Source organism: Herpailurus yagouaroundi, unplaced genomic scaffold (genome assembly GCF_014898765.1).
Source record: "Herpailurus yagouaroundi ecotype Mexico unplaced genomic scaffold, PumYag 29, whole genome shotgun sequence".
Taxonomy (NCBI): Eukaryota; Metazoa; Chordata; class Mammalia; order Carnivora; family Felidae; genus Herpailurus; species Herpailurus yagouaroundi.
The window spans coordinates 17,992,732-18,014,206 of record NW_024412377.1 but is presented as its reverse complement, the minus strand read 5'-3'; the positions used below and the strand labels follow the sequence as shown (position 1 = coordinate 18,014,206).

At 38.1% G+C, this 21,475-nt stretch overlaps 1 protein-coding gene across 1 annotated transcript in view; it reads left to right on the top strand.

Annotated features, from left to right (window-relative positions):
• Positions 1-8,932: 8,932 nt before the first annotated feature.
• The window catches only part of CDH12 (cadherin 12), a 1,058,455-nt gene continuing 1,045,912 nt past the window's right edge, over positions 8,933-21,475 (top strand). The window contains exon 1 of the mRNA XM_040492478.1: positions 8,933-9,357. The gene's annotated coding sequence lies outside the window, so the exon portion shown is untranslated. The remainder of the gene's footprint in view (positions 9,358-21,475) is intronic.

Sequence of the window (21,475 nt, the reverse complement as noted above, 5' to 3'; positions counted from 1 at the left end):
TAAGTAACATACGTAGGAAAGGCCAAGTTGATGCAGGTTCCTCCTTTGAGCTCATAGACCGATATACACCGATATAGCCTCTTTTCATTTCTTTTTGCTTTTTGTTCTTCTCTACTTGTGTGTGGTTTTGTAAAAACCTGATTTCCTCCATTATGATTATTCTATTTCAATGGCAGACATTTGACCATAAAACCTAACATCACAGCAAACTCTAAAATAAGTTGCTTTGGGGCAGCTGGGTGGCTCAGTCAGTTAAGCATTGGGAGCTTGATCTTAGCTCAGGTCTTGATTTCAGGGTCATGAATTCAAGCCCTGCGTTGGGCTCCCTGCTGGGCGTGAAGCCTACTTACAAAAAAGAAAAAAAAAAGAAAGTTGTTTTATTTAGGCATACATTTTTTTAAATTTTTTTTAACATTTATTTATTTTTGAGACAGAGAGAGACAAAGCATGAACGGGGGAGGGTCAGAGAGAGAGAGAGACACAGAATCGGAAGCAGGCTCCAGGCTCTGAGCCATCAGCCCAGAGCCCGATGCGGGGCTGGAACTCACAAACCATGAGATCGTGACCTGAGCCGAAGTCGGCCGCCCAACCGACTGAGCCACCCAGGCGCCCCTAGGTATATTTTTAAAGAGGGAAATAGTAAAGATGAATGATAATGCTGCCAACCCAATTACAAAATAAATGGACTATACAAATACACATAGAAGAGATTAAAACTATTAAAACTGGAAAACAGGTTTTTGATATAAAATACATTTTAGTATGTATTTATACATTAAATATGATTATATTAGTATACCCAATTTTGAGTGTTTATACTTCTAGAGGATCTGATACCAGACACAGATATATTGTAAAAGACACTAATTAGGAAATAAGTAGATTTTGTTTTGAAAAAGTAGATTTTGTTTTAAAATGAATTTAATATCTGTAAGGGAGCAATGTTTGTTAAACTAAGAAACTTTTCAGAACCAAGGATGTACTTATTCAATAAAAATTACCTCTCTATACATTTAAAGAAAAAAGATAAAATATATTTTATTTAAAAATATTACAAATGTTTACATGAGATAAGTTTACAAAATTTGAATCTTTTAAATTTATGATAAGTGTAACTTACAGGCAACCAGAAATATAAAGGTGTCAGATATAGACAAAACTCAGATTTGGGGATATATGATGTACTCCTAAGCTATTAACATAGCTTGAATTTTTCGAGTGCATATTCTCTGGTGGCAGTGAAGTTTAATGTATTTATATGCTTATTTTATGATTTGTTTACACTTAATTTGTTGTTGTTAATGTTATTATTTTTAACGTGAAATTGACACCCAGGTATGTAATTTATATCACAGAGCGTCAAAAAATTTTTGTCACTTAAATTTTCTTTGTAAAAATGAATATTAAATTGGACTCTTCTTCCCAGTAAATTAAAAAGAAATAAATAACCTTTTTTTTAAGATTTTATTTTTAAGCAATCCTTACCTTCAAGGTGGGTCTCAAACTCACAACCCCGAGATCAAGAGTCGCCTGCTCTAATGACCAAGCCAACCAGACACCGCAGAAATAAACAATTCTTAATTTTATAGTTGATCTAATATATATTGACTTCATAAATTTATCAATTTTCCATAACACAAGTCCTAGACCCTGACTAGTCTAGCTTTACAGAAGCTTCAAGCTTGAATATGTAAATCTTTCTACATATCCAAATTATACTGATCTTGTAGCAACCAGTTTAAAACAAGCTATATTTTGTGGTCTTTTCAAACAACCTCAGGACATATTACTATTGCTCATATTTCTTGTGGTTTTAATTTTCACGTATTCACTAGTACCCATGGCTGTTCCCAAAATATGCCTCACCAGAATTTTTCCTATTACGGGGAGTAGAAGTTTGTAGGAAGGTGAGAATTGAGATTCTACTGATTGATGGCAGCCCACAGGCTAAGGAGAAACTATTGCAAGTAAATAGATAATTCAGTATGGGTAGGTGTCATTTTGAGGGGGGGGAAAAAAAAAGAATGACATTAGAGTGAGATCTACTGAGTGTCAATCATGGTCCTGAATCCTGATACTGATTATCACTTTGACCTTGAGCAGAGGATATTCTCTGAGCCTCAGTTATATTATCCATAAAATGGCAATGAAAATATCTTCTTACATTACTGCTGTGACATTTAAGTGAGATAATGTTTAATTTCAAACGCACACATGGTCTTTAGAAATTAGTTCTTTCCATATAAGGCTAAGTCCCATGTGCATTTCTAATCAAGACAGTGAGAAAATTACTGAAGTGGGTATGATCTCTGTTTGCAACTCTGCTGAAACTGAGGTTCACGGTTTTGTGACAAAGCTTTTTGCTAGTTGCATCTTTTCCTTTTCAAATGTTATGCTTATTTCTTATTTTTGATGTTTATTTTTGAGAGAGACAGAGAGACACAGACAGAGGCAGAGAAAGAGAGAGAGAGAGGGCACAAGCAGAGGAGGGGCAGAGAGATAGGAAGACACAGATTCTGAAGTAGGCTTCAGGCTCTGTGCTGTCAGTGCAGAGCCCCATGCAGGGCTCGAACCCACAAACTGTGAGATCATGACCTGAGCTCCAGTTGGACACTCAACCAACTCAGCCACCCAAGTGCCCCTCAAATGTTAACATTTATTTCTGTTCCTAATGGAGATGTATTTATAATCTCCATAAGTCAAAACAATATTTCATTGTAAGAATACTTAGTTAATATATAGTTGGTGATAAAATACGTAGGTGCTATAAATTCATGAGGGCCAAAGACTTTTTTTTGTCTCTAGAGATTATAATGTTTATTATTTTGCATTTATGATTCACCCCAACACAAAGCAATGCATATTGTAGAATTCAACAATTATTTGTTCAATGGATTATTAAAATACCAGTCAATTTGGGGCGCCTGGGTGGCGCAGTCGGTTAAGCGTCCGACTTCAGCCAGGTCACGATCTCGCGGTCCGGGAGTTTGGGCCCCGCGTCAGGCTCTGGGCTGATGGCTCGGAGCCTGGAGCCTGTTTCCGATTCTGTGTCTCCCTCTCTCTCTGCCCCTCCCCCGTTCATGCTCTGTCTCTCTCTGTCCCAAAAATAAATAAACATTGAAAAAAAAATTAAAAAAAAATACCAGTCAATTCATGTGGTAAAAAAACGTTATTTTTTAATAATCAAGATTTTTTCCATCATGGATATCAATAACTATAGAACTGCTATATTCAGATTTTGTATTTATATGACAGTAAAGAAATATTAAAGGCAAGCATTGGAGTTTGGTGACTATCAAAATGGTCTCTGGAGTTCAGCTGCTTTGGTTCAAATCCTGACTCCACTGATTACTATGTTTATGACCACTATATGTTATTTAACTTCCCTGTGACTTTGTTTTCTCATTTCTGAACTGAAGAAAATAATGTTACCACCTTCGTACTATGGAAATATAAGTGAAATATTTAGCCCTATGTCTGACATCTAGTAAATACTCAGTAAATATTAATCCACTTATTAGTACTAATAGTTGTAGTGTTTTTATTGCTATTGCATGAGTGCCCAAATCTCTTATTTCCTACTCTGTGTCAGTAGTTTCTGTCCAGCTATTTTCAAATCATCAGCTCACCCGAGGCCATCTGGGCATTCCGCCTTAATCTGTATCCCAAAATATTTGACATCACAGTTTTGTAAATTTGTCTTCTTATCCTACTCCTTGTCATTGACCTAACTGTTATTGTTGGATATCAGGTGACAAGCTTACGTTTTCTCAGACCCTCTGATTTCAGCCGCAGCCGAGAGGACCAGATCCATGTGGATGTGATCCACTTCCTTGTTCACGGTGAATCCCTCAAGTGCCCATGTCTTGTCTTTGCTTACAGCTCTCGGGCTTCCTTTACACTGCAAAGAATAGTAGGAGTCACTGTGCCTACATGTGTATATATCTCAAAAGAGTGACAATCTAGAGCAATAAGGGAAACAAGCTTGTAGCCTTTTAATTGAAAAACTCTTGGAGGTATTCTGTATACTTCTCTAGAAATCCCAGTGGAAGCAAGCCATGTTGCTCACAGGGGCCACTTTGATCAGGCCCTGTTACACTGGTTTTGGTTGATCAACCGGTACATATGCTATGTGCACATGGTCCTTTCATTCCTCCTCTGGTTTAAATAAAATACAAGCGGGGCTCCTGGGTGGCTCAGTCAGTTAAGCGTCTGACTTCGGCTCAGGTCATGATTTCACAGTCCGTGAGTTCGAGCCCCGCGTCGGGCTCTGTGCTGACAGCTCAGAGCCTGAGGCCTGCTTCAGATTCTGTGTCTCCCTCTCTCTGACCCTCCCCCATTCATGCTCTGTCTCTCTCTGTCTCAAAAATAAATAAACATTAAAAAAATTAAAAATAAATAAAATACAAGCAAGGATAAACACTCTACAAGATTTAAAACACTGAACACTCTGAATTTTCTTCTCTCTGCCACCTACATCTATAGCCTAATAGAGTCCTCTACATTACGCTTAAGCGATTTCTTACATTGTTTTTCTTTAGGTTTGAAATCATGTCAATTTAACAACAAGCATTACATATGAAATGACAAAACAAAGATAAAGGAAGGTAAAGGATCTTTACCCTAGATATGCAAACCTCCTGGCAGGTAACCTCAGATTTTGTTGTTTTAGCATTAGAGAAGAATGAGGTAGACCACACTATTCTTCAAAATAATCACTGGCCCTCCCTATGCTTCTTTTCCACTAGGAAGACTATGCATTTTGGTTACATTGACATCACACTTAGTATTGTGTCCTTGACATTCCTTGACCAAAGAAATACAAACAGAAGTGATGTTCATCACTTCTGAGCAACACTTATTGTTGTTTTTGTTATTTGAATGAGATTCTCCTGTATCTCCTTTCCCTCTTCCATGAGATTGGGAATGTCCCATCAGCCTAGGTGAATCCTGAATTAAAGATGTGAAGCAAAGTCGACCAATTATTGTAGACTAATAACAGATATATCAAAGAGACAGAGATACTGATTAAGAATTGGCCACAAATGTCTAGGGCGGAAGGGTAAAAGCCTGGACCGAAACGATAATAGTTGTGGACCAAATAAACAATAAATGATGATTTAAGTGATATTTAGGAAGTCAGGTTGATGAAACTTGTTAACTCATGAATACAGGTGTAAGGGTGACAATACTTCTGTCCCTGGCCCATATTACATCGTGTTTTGATTTTTCACATCCTTGTGGTGAATTTTCCTTTGTCTTTTTGTTTCTTTCTTGCCAACAGAGTAATCATCTTATCGCACAATTTTGATGATGCCATTCCTCTTCTAAACAGTCTCCATGGCTCCCCATTGCTAAAGAACTTCGCCTTAATTGCTGTCATAACTCTTTTTAATATTTATTTCCCACTTTTCAGGCCATTCTTTCCTTAAAGAAACTCTACTAGTTTTGTTGTTCTTTCCTCAAAAATGATTTTTGAGTTTCCAGTTAAATGCCTTGTCCCAGTCATTACTTTTGCTTTAGCACTTCTTCACTTCAAATTACTTTGAATTCTACTTACTTATTTTTAGTCAGGATAGATCAGGTTCCCATGTGGTGACGTATGACCTTAAAAATCCCAGTGGCTTACAAATACAAGCTTTATTAACCTCTCAAACCACATGTCCATCCTAGGACAGCTAAGACTCCATTGTTCTCTTCATTTAACAGCCCAGGGTGAAGGAAAAGCTTCTGCATGAAATGAGCACAAACTGTACTTGTTCTTCAGTATTCTGCTTGAACATGATAATGTTCTCTCTATCCATATTTTGAAGCAAGTCATATAACCAAGGCTAGAATGGAGAAGTGTATCCGTCCACCAGGGTGGAGTAGGAAAAATCTATAGAAGACATAGAATAATGTAAGTTACCATATCATCATTTCCAATCGATTCCAAATCCCACTGATTTCATTAATCGAATCTTGTCCACCCCATCTTCAAATGTTACTGTTTTCTCAACTCTTGGCACCAATATGAATTATATAGCACATCTTGTAATGCCCAATGCCCTCAGCAGTGGGTAACAGAATTTTCTTTCTTTCTTTCTTTCTTTCTTTCTTTCTTTCTTTCTTTCTTTCTTTCTTTCTTTCTTCCTTCCTTCCTTCCTTCCTTCCTTCCTTCCTTTCTGTTTATTTATTTATTTTGAGAGAGACAGAGACAGCCCAAGTAGGGGAGGGGCAGAGAGAGAGGGAGAGGGAGAGAGAGAGAGAGAGAGAGAGAGAGAAAGAGAGAGAGAGAGAGAGAATCCCAAGCAGGCCTCATGCTGACAGTGCAGAGCCCAATGCTGGGCTCAAACTCAGAAAACGATTTATTGATTTATCGATTTATTGATAAATAAATAATTTATCGATTTATTGATACAAAAATAGGTGCTGGTCTTCTGCAGTAGTTTGCACATACCTTCCTTCGAGCAACAACCCCCAGAGTTGAGTGTGCTTTGGAATCATCTGAAGGGATGTTAAAACATAGATTTCTGGATACCACTTTTAGAGTTTCCAATTCAATAGGAATAGTAAAGGGCTTGAGAATTTGCCGTCTCATCAAGTTCCCAGGTGATACCTTTGCTAGTGGTCTGGGAATAACACACTGAAAACCATTGAGCTGCAGAACAAAGAGAATAATCTATATTCAGTCACTTGTTATTTGTGATCAACAAATGAATTCAAATACATGAATACATGTTATTATATATATTTTTTAATGTTTATGTATTTTTGAGAGAGAGACAGAACACAAGCGGGGAAGGGGGGAGAGAGGGAGACAGAATCTGAAACAGGCTCCAGGATCTGAGCTTTCGGCACAGAGCCAGATGTGGGGCTTGAACTCATGAACAGCGAGCTCATGACCTGAATCTACTGAGCCACCCAGGTCCCCCTTTGTTATTATGCAATTAAGAAATAAAACAGGGGTGCCTGGGTGGCTCAGTCAGTTACGAGTCAGACTTTGGCTCAGGTCATGACCTCACTGTTTGTGATTTCCTGTATCAAGCCCCCTGGCAGGGCTCTGTGCTGACAGCTTACCCGGAGCCTTCTAGCCTGGAGCCTGCTCCGGATTCCCCTTCCCTTTCTCTCTGCCCCTCCCCTGCTCACACTCTGTCTCTGTCTCTCTCAAAAATAAATCAACATTAAAAATAAAAAAAAAAAAGAAATAAAACAAACGTTTATAATGATCATTTCTTTAGTGTATTCCTTTCTTCACAAAAGCCATGTGACTACTGTTAACCAGAGAACGTCCTGAATAAAATTTTACTGGTTACATGAGTGAGTTACAATAAAGTTAGCTTTCACCTTTTTATAGCAACACAGCATACAGTGCTGTAAATATCGCACTTTTCCATGGCTCCTTCACATGATGGACAGGTAACAAAATTGTTTTTTTGTAAAGTCTCCCCAAGCTATTTCAACTTGTCACGACACACAAAGCTTGGCTACACCAAATGCATCAACCCATTTGTATTACTTCAGTGGAACAAAGAGATTTCAGAAAGACACATTAATTTTATTCTCATTCAACAATTACATTGAAGAGACATTCCTATTTGTGCAGCTGTTTGAGCTACCAAGGCTCCTTGTATTTATACATATGTTTAAAACAGCAGAGATACTGTGCTCTTGAGGGTTTTGATATACTTAGATTGAATGATTATCCCAAATATTGCTGCATCCTTGACTCATAAATGATAAAGTGACAGATTCTTGGAGAGAAAATAAATGATTCCCATGAACTTAATGTCAGTACTTAGTACTTCGATAGTGAAATTGTTGGAAAAGGTCAATAGGAGGACGTGACCTCCAGTTGACCAGGAAGCCAGACGCAGGCAATCAGAGGCTCCTCACTGCCTCCCCCATCCTTGGAATGTACATTAGGTGCACTGTTCCCATACTAGGAGCCACTTCAAGAGCTCGAGACAGTTATGTGTTACTGAGAGCATCTGGGCTGTATACATAGGTGAACCCCATCAACACCTTCACATAAACGTTTAAGATTCTAGGAGAGCAGGTGCTGAGATCTACTAGTCTGTGGCCACCTAAGGCAAGCCTTGTATTTAAGTTCTCTTATTAACGCTGCCGCCTATCAATCCAGAGCAGCCAGACTCTTGCTTTGGTCTCTCCTTGCCCTCAGTGTATATGGTTTGTTTCAAATTTCATCCACAGGAACTCCTGAAGTTGTGAATCAACAAAAATGTAAAGAACGATTATCATGGAATTTGGACGGATGTAGTAGTATTGTTTCCAATAGTGCTCCTTTTCATTATAAGATTTTGAAAATCCTTGTAATATCCTCTATCGTTGCAAGTAATCACTAAGAGATTTCCTAACACAAATTAATATTAATTAAAGTAATCTTACAAGACATAAACATGCAAAATTAAAGACACAAGCCCAACATATAACCTGAACAGATTTTAGCTCCTCATAAAAACCGGACCAGGTTCAGCCAGCACAGAAGCAGGTAAATGGATTAGTAGAAATTTCTTGGCTAAGGTTATCACCAACTAGCAACTGATTCTTGTTCAGACCACGTTCCGAGAAGGAGATGGCTTCCAGGTGGAATGGACTTTATCCTCGGGTTCCACAAGATAAAAACAATCAAGCTACTTAGCGGAGTGAGAAGCAGGACTCCAGCCTTTGCCTCCCAATTCCCTGATTTTCAACAGTCCTCAAAGCCTTTTAATAGCAAAGCTCCAGGTGCAAAGGAAACCAGGTGCTGTCACTTTGCCCGCGCCCACGCTTCCCCCTCCACTAAGCTCCTCTAATGAGTGTCCTGAGAACTATGGAGTCCTTCCATGCATTCACAGCACTGTACAATGAACGCTAGGGGGGAAAAAGAACAAACACGATACGTTTCGAATACAAGATTCAATTACTTTTCACAACTCGGTGATGTGTCAAAGGCACGCTGTGTTTTGTTTTGAGGGCGGGGAGATGACTGGGAGGGAATCCTGGGCCCCCATTGGCTGGCCGCTCGCCGCTGCAGTTGAGCTCCAGCCGCTCCGCGAGCATTATTGATCCGAAGGGTAAACGTGGAGGGAGCCACAGAGAGGGGTCCAGGCGTTTCTGAGAAGAGAGGCAGACCGCTTCCAGGAAGAAAGTGGTGTCTGCTGGCTGCCCGGCTTGGAGGATCTTCTGTGAATGAGAGAGGACGAAATGCAAGGCAGTTTGTTGCTACAGTGATTTTAGAAGAAAAAAAGAGACAGAGAGAGAGAGGAAGGAGAGGGAGAGGAGAAAAGGGTCTCACCTTCGGTGCAAGGCTGGTTTATTGCATCCTGCTGCTGCTGCTTCTGATTCTGTTCCTGCAGCTGCCTTTTCTGCCATCAGGTAAGGCTCCTTTTTTTCTTTTTCTTTTTTATTGGGATTGCATCGTGTGTGATCGCTTCAGGATATACGCACAGAAATTCATACATGATTAATAAAGTGTTGCCTGGCGTCCTCAGAAGCTGAATGAGGCTGCACACAGACCTGGCATCTGAATTAGGAACTGGTGCGTGGTTTTGCTTTGGGAAACTTCAGTAAGTTCTAAACAAGTCTCTAGTCTTGAGAGCGAGAGGTTGAATTAAAAGGGGAGGGAAAGAAATGTTTTAACCACTCCTGTACCTTGCTTAGCGTGGTTGAATTTTCAAATGGAAATAATTATGTTTAGGGAGGTGTTCAACTGGTTATTTTATAAATGGCTTTATTGATCTGTTTTTTTTTTACTATAAAGTAATTAATGCTTTATTTTCAAAAAATTCTGAAAATACCCATCTCTCCTGATTTTTGTTAAAATACATTAACATCTCTACATCCTTCTTCACTGACGCTTACTAAGACACATATATTTAAAAACTTCATTCTTCACTAAAGAAAACTGTAAAGCAATGCAATGCTTTAATAGCTAGTCTCTCAGTATACAGCTGAGTTTCCTACAACAAAACTAATTTGGGACAAGTGGAGGAGATATTACCAGATCTGTGGGTTATATAATATGCATTTCAAAAATTATCTTAAAGGTATTAAACATTTGGTGGTACATTCAAAAAGAAAGAACTATTTGCAGTAGAAGGTCATGCTAGCAAATCATTTTTCCAAAGAGACATTCTGTAGTTTATAAATATTTTCTCCCTCTTAAACGTCATTCTTTGCACATGGAAATCATAGTGGCTTCAGCACCTCTATAGTTCACAGTACATGATGTCTCTTATAGACATTTCTCTGCACTCTTTGGAGAGAGAACTGACATACTTTTGGGTGATTCTGTGACCATTTCATGATTCTCAATTTCTCATCCGGTATTTTGAAGCTCATTCTCAAACTGCTCAGCTAGAAAATCACCTTACATACTGAGGGGGAAAAATGTAATAGAGCAGGTTATGCAAATGTGTTTACAGTTTTAAATTACACTCTACATGACCAAAACGTGGAAATCCAACCATGCCAAGCAGGTAATAGTTTGCTTGGTCTTTTCAGCATACCTGACTGGTTTCAAGATTTCTAAAACCCAGGTGCATGGCTGTCCAGAAATATTGAACCTCCTCATTCAGTGGCATCATTTATTCATTCAATTATCAAAATCAATTTGAGAATCCCTTTAATTTATACATCTTCATTATTATTTCTAGAAAGGCAATTACCTGAGTAGGTTTTTCTTACAAATATTTCCATTATTCCAGCAGAAGTTCTCTTCAGAATTGAAAGGCAAATGTTTACTCTTCCCAAGCCATAAGCAGTTAATTGACAAATTGTTTTGGAATGCTGCGAGCTTAGCCACACACAAAGTAGAAGCTTCCACTTAAGTAATTTAACTAAGGGGCACATCCGCTCGTTCAGTGACGAGATCTGGGGACATTGCCTCCACCTGCTATAGAAACTGCTGTATCAAAAAGAGGTCTTCCATGTACTTGAAAATCAATTCCAGAATATATTTTCTCCTTTATTAATGGCTTGTATTTTGAAGACTAACTTCTAGGTTTAACTCTGCTGTTATTAACCGCCTTCTCATTAAAAAAAAAAAAAAATCACATCTTCTTTTCCGTTATGTTCAGCAAATCTCCAGTTTCTGGATTCTTAACTTCGACTGCTGTGTACCGTTTTCTAGCACTAGAGGGGAGTTTTCAAGCCAAGAATGCTTTTTTTCCCTACTGGACCTGATTCTTTCCACTGATCTGCTTAGTGATGCGATCATTTTAGATAATTCCCATAAAGAGAGAGCCGAATTATAATGGGAGGGAAGCATCCTCTGTTTTACATGTGGGATAATACATATTAAGATCTTATCACAGCAAAAGCCGTGCTTACTTTATGGGAAAAGATCCCAGCTAATGCTTCACGTGACATTTTTTACCTCAGTATGACTGCATCCTTTGAGGATGGAGCACACACTGATCTTGGATTTAGAATCTTTTGCATCTGGTATTTTGGCAGAACGTGTTTCATGTACTAGGCTGTGATATTGATTGAAATCAATCTTTTATCATTTTGTGGTTAATAAGAATGTCTGTCACTCTTACCTCTTCGAATGATTGTGATGAACATCAAATCACTCTCGCTGATGAAATAGTACTGCAAATAGTCTGCTGCAACTGTTCTTACATGAGATGTGCAATATTACTGTGTTTTCACACCTGTGCCATTTAGATGTCAGATCATTAAATCTAACAACTGTGATAGGAAAATACATACAGTGATGGTTCTCTTCAGAAGTGAACCATGTTTTCACGTAAAAAAAAAATCAAATCTAAGGCCTGTGTAATATGATGACTTACTAATAGACTTTTACAAACGTCTTCATACTTCCAAAGAGGAAGTGTGATTACGGAAGTCTCATTTAAGGTAAGATATCATTTCTTTAGTCTCTTAACAAAGCTATTTCTAAAGTAATTATGTCCTGCACCACCCTGTCAGTATTACCACATCAATAGATAGCATTTTGCACCAATTCGTGATTCCATTTATATCTAACGACAGGTGGAAATTATTTGCTCTTTCCTGTTTAACAGATATGGAGTTTTACTTTTACAAAGTGGGTCAATTCATATCAAGACAAATAAAATTAATTAAGGAATGAAGATTTATGATTTTCATGGGAACTTTCCCTTCACTAACACTTGATAATTGAGCAATTTACACTCTTACAGCTTTTGAAAGCATTTTAACTTTTGACTTTAAGGTAATTGCATTTTCCCCCCTGAATTACTATGCTGAAAGGGTGATCTGTCATTACAAAACTTTAAAAAGAAGTGTGTGTGTGTGTGTGTGTGTGTGTGTGTGTGTGTGTGTGTACTCATTTGTGTGTGAATGTGAATATTGCTGCCCGTGTTGAATGTCCATAGTGGTTAGTCAAAGTTATTTTAAAGCATCACATGATAAGATGACTAATAATATGTGGTAAGTAACATTTTTAGAAAAGACTAAGAGAAAGTTATGACTCTTGTAAAATTGAATAACAGATCAACTTCTCATAGTAGTTTTTTATTTTTTGTGAGCTGCTGGTTAATGTTTTAAGAATTTATTTATTCAACTATTAATTATCACTTAATTTAATAAGCGTTTGTTAAACTGCTGAAAACAGGCCCTGTATTTACTGTTTTTTGTAAATTTAGTTTCATTCAGGATTGTATCACTTTATCATATTATAGCTCTGGTATTAAGGGATAACTTAAATCTCCAGTATGTTCCAGGTTTTGTTTTTTTTTCTTTTTTCCACTTAAGGGTTATGTTTTTTTTTTTTTTTCCCATACTCCTTGCTCTGTGAACATTTAAGTTATTACTCCATAAAAGGATCTACCTTACCTTGCATATAAGGGATGTGCTATTTGAACAATGTGAAATTCTTCTTAAAATATGTACATCTCATGTACGTGGTATGGCTAGTCTGCTGAGAGAAAGTGAGGCCCCAGTTTGTGCACAGATACCCAATAGAGAAATACAGGACTTGTGTATCAACTCCTGAACCAGTGCATACTTAGTGCAAAGTACAAAGAAATCAACATTAGGACATAGCTTGGGACTGTGGAATTATCCACAAAGTAGGATGCTAGTTACAAGCATGATTGATTACACCTGAAGTATACCATATACTCAGTAAGTTCTGTAACTTCTGCTTTTTTTGATCCTTGGTTTCTTCTCTTGGTTAGTATAATATTACCACATAGACAACACTCACTAATAGATCTTTCTCTTTGGAAATTTCCATGACCATAGTACTAGATTGGTAGAGATTAACTATAGCCAGAGCTGGCCCTCTGGGTTAGATGAAAACATGTGGTGGCCAGCATTTGCCATATGCTAAAATATACTTGCCATGTTGGAATGTCTGTGGTTTTCAGGTCACTTACCTAAAAATAATTCCACTTATTTTTGGCAAGAATGCTTTTAATGAATAGGCATGGGTATTTCTGGTAGTGTAAATAATCAATGAAGTTTAGATTATGATGAAACCATATTTCAAGAGGTTTACAAGTCCAGCAACAAGGAGAATAAATCACCAAATAGAAAGCACAGAGCCAAGGGAAGTTTGTGGGATTATTATTATTATTTTTTTATATAGAGATTTGAGCATGTGCGTAGATGAGATGGGAATCATTAGAAAGAGAAAAGAAAATGAATGATGGATGGAGAACTTAAAGTGTTGGAGGAGTTTATCAAAAGGCTGTGACCCCCTATTGACCCCTGAGCTGGACCCTTGCAATCAGAAGTTCCTCATCCTCTTTCCTGTCCTTGGAGTGTGCATTCTGCCCACCATTCTCACACTAGGAGTTGTTTCAAGGACAAAACCTTGAGAAAGTAAAGTGTTGTTGAGACCATTAGACAGAGTATGTGACTGAACACTGTTAAGGCCTCTACACAAACTTTTAAGATTCTGTCAGTCAGATGCAGAGATTAACTTATCTTGTGGGCACCCATAACAAGTCTCATGCAGAAATTACTTTACTTGCCAAATCTGCCACATACCAATCTCTCTCCTTGCCCTCCATGTCCAGGGCCAATTTCAACTTAACCCAGAAAGCTCCTGAGTTTTTGAAGCCATATAGAGAAGATTAAAATTTATAATATCCAGGGCACAGGTAGAATATACAATTAGAAGATGTCATTAATTTTAATAACACAAGTGAAATAGTATTCAAAAGCCAAATATCAAATAATTTTAGCTCACATTTCAGCAATTATTAATGTCTTGAATGTCAAAAAGGATTGTTAGGAAGTAATCAACCAAAATGTGATGTTAATTTAATTTATCTAAAGTAATACTTTTAAATTTAATTCAAAGAGATCCAGATGTTTGGTAAATGTTGAAAAGTAGGGGAAATTAACTTGAAAAGACTGCCCCTAGGAAAAAATGTTGGGGTGTTATCATTAGCACTGAATAGTATGATGTTTTTAAAACTATTTCTGAAGAGAGAATGTGGAATACTTGAAGTAACAAGGAAGTAATCAACTTTGTATCCGAAAGGAAATGTCCTCCTAGGACTTTGTGGGTCAATGTTTATTTCCAGGAAGGGTAGCCTACTCCAATTGTGATTTCAGACTATTTTAAAAGCAAAATGGTTCCTGAAACTCTACTTTTCCCTAATTATTAGCAACAGGATCATGGGCATGGGTAAAAAGTGAAAACATAAGCTCTTGGCAAGGTTTTTATGTTATATGTTTACTTGGACAAGAATGGGAAGCCAAGAATACTTTTCTGAAACAGAAGGGTGTTTCACAGTGAGATACCTCATTATCTAAATCATTATCTGATATTTGTACTAAACTGCCTACTAGAAGGTCACCACTATAAGATCGTTACATGGAAGGAAGTCCAGTGTTAGAATCATAGCTATTACAACCAAAATTAGAGTTGTGTCAAGTAATCTGGCACACACAACAGATTCATGTGTATACTAAATATAAATAATATAAATTTTAAATGAGGAATTAAAAAGACAGTTATGCTGGGGTGTCTGAGTGGCTCAGTCGGTTAAGTGTCCAACTCTTGATTTCTGCTCAGGTCATGATCTCACGGTTTGTGGGATTGAGCCCTGCATTGGGTTTCACACTGAGCATAGAGTCTGCTTGGGATTCTCTCTCTCTCTCTCTCTCTCTCTCTCTCTCTCTCTCTGCCTCTGCCCCTTCCCTGCTCTCATGCACGCATTCTCTCCCTTCTCTCTCTCTCAAAGTAAATGAACATTAAAAAACAATTATTTCATAATACATTCAAATCTCAGTATTTCATGTGTTTATTTAACAAGGAATTTTATATGCTTGTGATTATATAACACTGGTGATGAAAGAAATGGTATAAATGAAAATACATGGGATGTGATCTGCCCTAGACACAGCAGTGGTGTCATGTAGGTATTACTTTTGAAAAACAAAAATGTCAGGCATATTCAGAATACACAATCATACCACAAAAACATAGGTCCACCACCTAGGGTTTTGTCTAATTATAAACCGTGGGATCTTTTTGCAGGGAAATTAGGCAGCATCCATCAAAATTAAAAACCTAGCAGTTCTCATACTTGGATTATTTTCTGCAGAAATATTTCCATGTGCTTGTCATTGTCTTCTGATTTTATTCTTTTCTCACGGGCTCCTTTTTCTCATTCTCCTCTGCCGAGTTCTCTGTCTTTACACCTATAAATAGAAACTGTCAAGAGTATCCCTGGGCCCAGTCTTAGGTCCTGCTCACATACCTAGAAACTTACTGAACAGGTAATGCCATCCCGTAGTACAGGTTCTAATGCCATTTGAAAGCCCATTTCCAAATGTATGTCTTTGTCTCCAATCTTTGTTCTGATAATTCAGACTTTAATCTCCAGATGCCTACCCAGTGTTTCCACTTGCACATCTGTATTAGGCTGGCTGGGCTGCCAGAAATATATACCACAGCCTGGGTGGCTTAAGCAGCAGAAACTTATTTTCTCACCACTCAGGAGGCTAGAAGTCCAAAATTGAGGTGCTGGCTGATTGGGTTCCTGGTGAAAGTGTAGATGGATTCTCGCATAGAGTCGTGACCCTGAGGCTTTTCTTTCCAGGAAGCAATTTATTCCTGCTGGCACTGCTCAGTTGGGTTCCTACCGGAAGCACTGATCCCCGAATGCCATGTGGTGTCGTTTTTTAAAATATATTTTCCATTTCTTTGTCTCCCATATATGATAACATACAAACATGGAGTCTGATGAAGAGGTTTCATGTTACAAGGTCCTGAGGGATGTTGTCACGTATGTGTATAACCTGGTTGCCTTCAGGTTTTTTTGTTTTTGTTTGTTTGTTTGTTTTGTTTTTTTTTCCTTCCCTTAGGAAGGGGACCCTACCACAACAGCTTTCTTCCTGGCTTGTAGATGGCTTTCTTTTCACTGTGTCTTCATATGACTTCTTGATGTTGCTACAGAGCATGGGAGCAGGCTCTGTGTTCTCCCTTCTTATAAGGGCAGTTATCCCATCATGAGGATCCCACCTTTATTGCCTCATCTCACCCTAATTACTTCCCATTGGCCCCACCTCCAAATACCGTCATATTGGGAGTTAGCAATTCAGCCTGTATGCCCCGCCCTTCAGGGAAACACATGCAGTCCGTAGCAACATGTATCAGTCCTGTTAAACATAACTTGTTTGAAACCAAGCTTTTCATTTCTGCTCCTTATCACCACAACTAAATATTTTCATTTTCCTAATCTACTTCATCTCAGTAAATTATATAATTATTCATTTAATTTCTTAAGAATTAGAGTCAACCCTGAGACCTTGCTTTCCTCTCTTCTCGCCCTGAACAGTGCCAGTATTAGATCTGCTGGCTTCATGGCCTTATTGCCTAAGTACATCTTTAATCCAGTGACTGCCACCTCTACCAGTCGCCTTCGATACAACCACTATCGTCGTAGCCTCCTAACTAGTCTTTCTCCTTCTACTTTTATCTCCTCCCCTGACCCCAATTCAATGTACAGACAGCCAATATCACTAAGTACTTCCTGTGTTTTAAAGGCAATATCTGGTGTAACCCCTCCGTTTTCTTTCTCATTATGCTGAGTTCATCCCTGCCACAGGGACTTTGCAGTCACCCAATTCATCCTTTACTTTATGTAGATCTCGGTTTAAATATTCTTACTTCAGAACTACATTTTCTAATTACGGTCTATAAATAGCATTTCCTTTCTCAGAATTATCTTTACCTTTATCCATATTTAATTTTCTTTAAATAGGACCTGTTTCAGCTTACATGATACTGTGTTACATCGTCTGTCTTCCTAAAGAAATGGAGACCACAGGAGGGAAGCCATACAGTAGTGCTTAGCACGTAGGAGCCCTCCATTAGTGTTTTGGTGAATGAATGAATGAATGAATGAATGAATGAAAGAATGGATATGGGTACATAAATTTACTTAAGCATACACATGCATCTAGGAGAAGTTTGACGATTTACATGATGATAAGAGTGGTAATCTTTAGGGAGGAGAGGGAGACATACTTGTGACTTATGTGAATTTTTATAGTAATGTATTATGCATATAACTTGGCTTGTAAGTGTAATAATTGCTAGGCTTGCCGTTTGTTCGTATTCAGTACGGAAACCGTGTTCTGTTAAGATTATTAAGGGAATAAAAGAATAGAATTTGAGTGTCAGCCGACCAAAAAAAATGATTTTAAAGTTAATACAGAATAATTTGGACAAGTACTAGTTTTCTTTTCAACTCAAGATTCAATACTGTATCACTACGTATAATGTCCCTGATTCCCCATGGTGTCCACAATTAAAATAAACCTCCCAGAATTCACTAAAAATGGGGGAAAGGCCTTTAAGGATTTGTCTTAATTGGCTCTGAGATGCAGTTTTGTTATCTGGAGAGAACAGAGGAGAATCAGCATTAACACCTGGACTCGTGTCTATGCAGAGTCCAGAGCTCCTAAAGTAACAATTAAATGACTTAATCTTAAAGCCCTCCAAGGTTTAATTCAGTAGCTCCCTTCAGAAGGGCATTGCTAATTCTTCCTCAATTGCTGCTGCTTCTAACTGCACTGCCTTAATTTGAACAGTATTCAAAATTCCATTCTCCCTAATGGAGTTAATTGCATTATGAAAGTCGGTTTAGAGTGGAAACTTATTTCCTCTTGTGGAGTATCTCTCTACAAAGTCCTTTCTTTTCCTTTTCAACTTGACTCATATCCACATTTGTGCAGGATAATGTCTCAAATGCAGCGTGCCCTGTTTAAACCAAGTTTCAAAGAATATTCTTTAAAATATTTATATATACGCTAAAGCATGTTACCAAAGCACCTATAATTTTGTACGTGCTCAGGCCGTCTGATCTAATAGACTCTAAGTCCTTGGAACATTAACAAATCTCTGAGCTTTTATATAGGCTGTGACCTATTCATTTAGAGGGCTACTTCAATAAACGAAGGCTCACTTAGGTTAATGATGGATCATGGAGCTGTTTGATTTGCAGTGAGCTAAGTTGCCCATTATCCCCTAACATTCATGTGGGTCATGTTATCACAACCAAATAATGGGTTAGACCCCTTCCCTTGTTCCTGGGGATTTCCAAGTCATTACAGGAAATCTTAATGTGCAAGTCCATGAAGCATTATGACTTACAACTGCAGATGAATTATTTTCGCCAAGAGTATGAAATTTCAGCTAAGGGTCAGTTTTATCATGACAATATCAGCTGCTTATTCAAGAGTTCATCTTGGTATTTTCTTGAAAAGAAACCTGGACTTTCTCTATGTTTCTCCCCATCCTCAATTAAGCATCCCTAAAATTACATTCATGTCTACCATCTACTTGCTCCCTTTTACACATACACATAGGTATGCAGACAGACATACGGAGAGACAAAAGTGGGACATTGAATCAGTCTTTAACTGATTCAATTTAACTGTAAAAAAAAAAAAGTTATATCAATTATAAATGTTGTATCAAGGAGCCAAAGATCTGTTTTATAATGCCAGCCATGGTGATTGCTTCCTTTTTACAGGCACATGTCCATGCTAAGAAATCTTGAAAGTTAAGGGAAATTCACTGGAAATATATTTTAAATGTATTTTAAAGTGTTTTTGTGATGCCCTCACATTGCATGTTTATCACAGTGTATGCATGTGTGCACATAGACACAAATGTTAAAAGCAACTTCGTCAGTAACATCTCTAAAGCTAGCTAAATGCTTCTGATAGAAGGCAATAAACCCTTTGGCATTAATCCTTCCTAAAAATGAAATACTTCTACACTATAGAGAAAGCTATATGAAATATGAATGACAGGAGAAAAACAACTTCATTTATTCTTGCTCTGTGATTTACGGTGCAGAGATGACAACCATGGGGGAGGTGAAGAATGGTGACTTCTTCTGTGTTTGATGCTAATTTTACAGTACTACAGAAAAAGAGAGCATTGTGCCATATTCTGGATCTCTAAGTGAATTTATTTAAAGATGGTCCATTAGTTCATGTCACCATGGAGAACTAGTAAATTATGAGTGTTTTTACAAATAGACTTGGGAAAACTTCCCCAGCATTGTGGACTCACAGAGAACTACCCTGAAAAATTATTATATTCTGCTTTCTAGTCACAAAGCTATGACTAATAACTTAAACACAGAAGCCAAGATATTTTCATTAATGGTTACTTAACCAATTTTTGTAAATGCATTTACTCTTACATTTTTTAATGCCAGGGTAAGTTTTTTAAACTCCATGAAAGTAAGAGAATAAGTTTAGCCTGCAGAGATAGTGCCAAAATTCTCTTTACAAAAACAAACAAACAAACAAAAATATACCTGCCTGTCTCTGAGAGAACTTAAAGAAATGTAAAAACATTACAAAATGTATGAAGAATTTTTTTTTTTTACTTTACCTTTGGTTTATTACTCATTATTTAAAATTCATTTTATTGGGGCGCCTGGGTGGCGCAGTCGGTTAAGCGTCCGACTTCAGCCAGGTCACGATCTCGCGGTCCGTGAGTTCGAGCCCCGCGTCAGGCTCTAGGCTGATGGCTCAGAGCCTGGAGCCTGTTTCTGATTCTGTGTCTCCCTCTCTCTCTGCCCCTCCCCCGTTCATGCTCTGTCTCTCTCTGTTCCAAAAATAAATAAACATTGAAAAAAAAATTAAAAAAAAATGCTGGTAGTTTAGCACTTTCCATTTTTATTTTTTAAACATTTTTAAAATGTTTATTTACCAGTTTGCATTCCCACCAACAGTGCAAGAGGGTTCCCGTTTCTCCACATCCTCTCCAGCATCTATAGTCTCCTGATTTGTTCATTTTAGCCACTCTGGAAAACAGTGTGGAGGTTCCTCAAAAAATTAAAAATAGACCTACCCTATGACCCAGCAATAGCACTGCTAGGAATTTACCCAAGGGATACAAGAGTACTGATGCATAGGGGCACTTGTACCCCAATGTTTATAGCAGCACTCTCAACAATAGCCAAATTATGGAAAGAGCCTAAATGTCCATCAACTGATGAATGGATAAAGAAATTCTGGTTTATATACACAATGGAGTACTACGTGGCAATGAGAAAGAATGAAATATGGCCCTTTGTAGCAAAGTGGATGGAACTGGAGAGTGTTATGCTAAGTGAAATAGGCCATACAAAGAAAGACAGATACCATATGTTTTCACTCTTATGAGGATCCTGAGAAACTTAACAGAAACCCATGGGGGAGGGGAAGAAAAAAAAAAGAGGTTAGAGTGGGAGAGAGCCAAAGCATAAGAGACTCTTAAAAACTGAGAACAAACTGAGGGTTGATGGGGGGTGGGAGGGAGGGGAGTGTGGTTGATGGGTATTGAGGAGGGCACCTTTTGGGAAGAGCACTGGGTGTTGTATGGAAACCAATTTGATGATAAATTTCATATATTGAAAAAAAATGTTTAGTAGAGAGAGAGAATGAATGTGTGTGTGTGGGGGAGGGGAGGGGCGAGAGAAAGGGAGACCCAGAATCTGAAGCAGGCACCAAGCTGTTTGATGTGGGGCTCGAACTCACTAACCGAGAGATCATGACCTGAGCCGAAGTCTTGATGCTTAACCGACTAAGCCACCCAGGCACCCCAGCACTTCTGGTTTTATTCCGAGATTTCATCTACAGTTTTAGGGCAACCGCTGACCTTGTAACTCACCACTCTAGAGATCTCTTGCCTTATATCTGATTTACCATGTACCTTTGGCCTGGAGAGGCAATGGATCCTTGGTTCATACTTGATTCCAGGTTATTTACTTGACCTGGCTCTGGTCTCTGACTAGTATAAGTCTCCACAGTGGTCAGTGGCATTACAATATTTCTTGGGAAAAACTCCTGTGGGCTGTGTCCTTCATTGACAGCCTGTGTTGGATTGGAGAGCCCTCCTCTTGACTCTACAACCAATCTTCGCCATTCACAGAGTTACAGAGTAGTTATTTCTCTTATGTTCCATACAGCTTTTTCTTAGCTATCTATGTATGTTTAATAATTTGAGCCATCTGCCACTTAAAATACTTTTGAG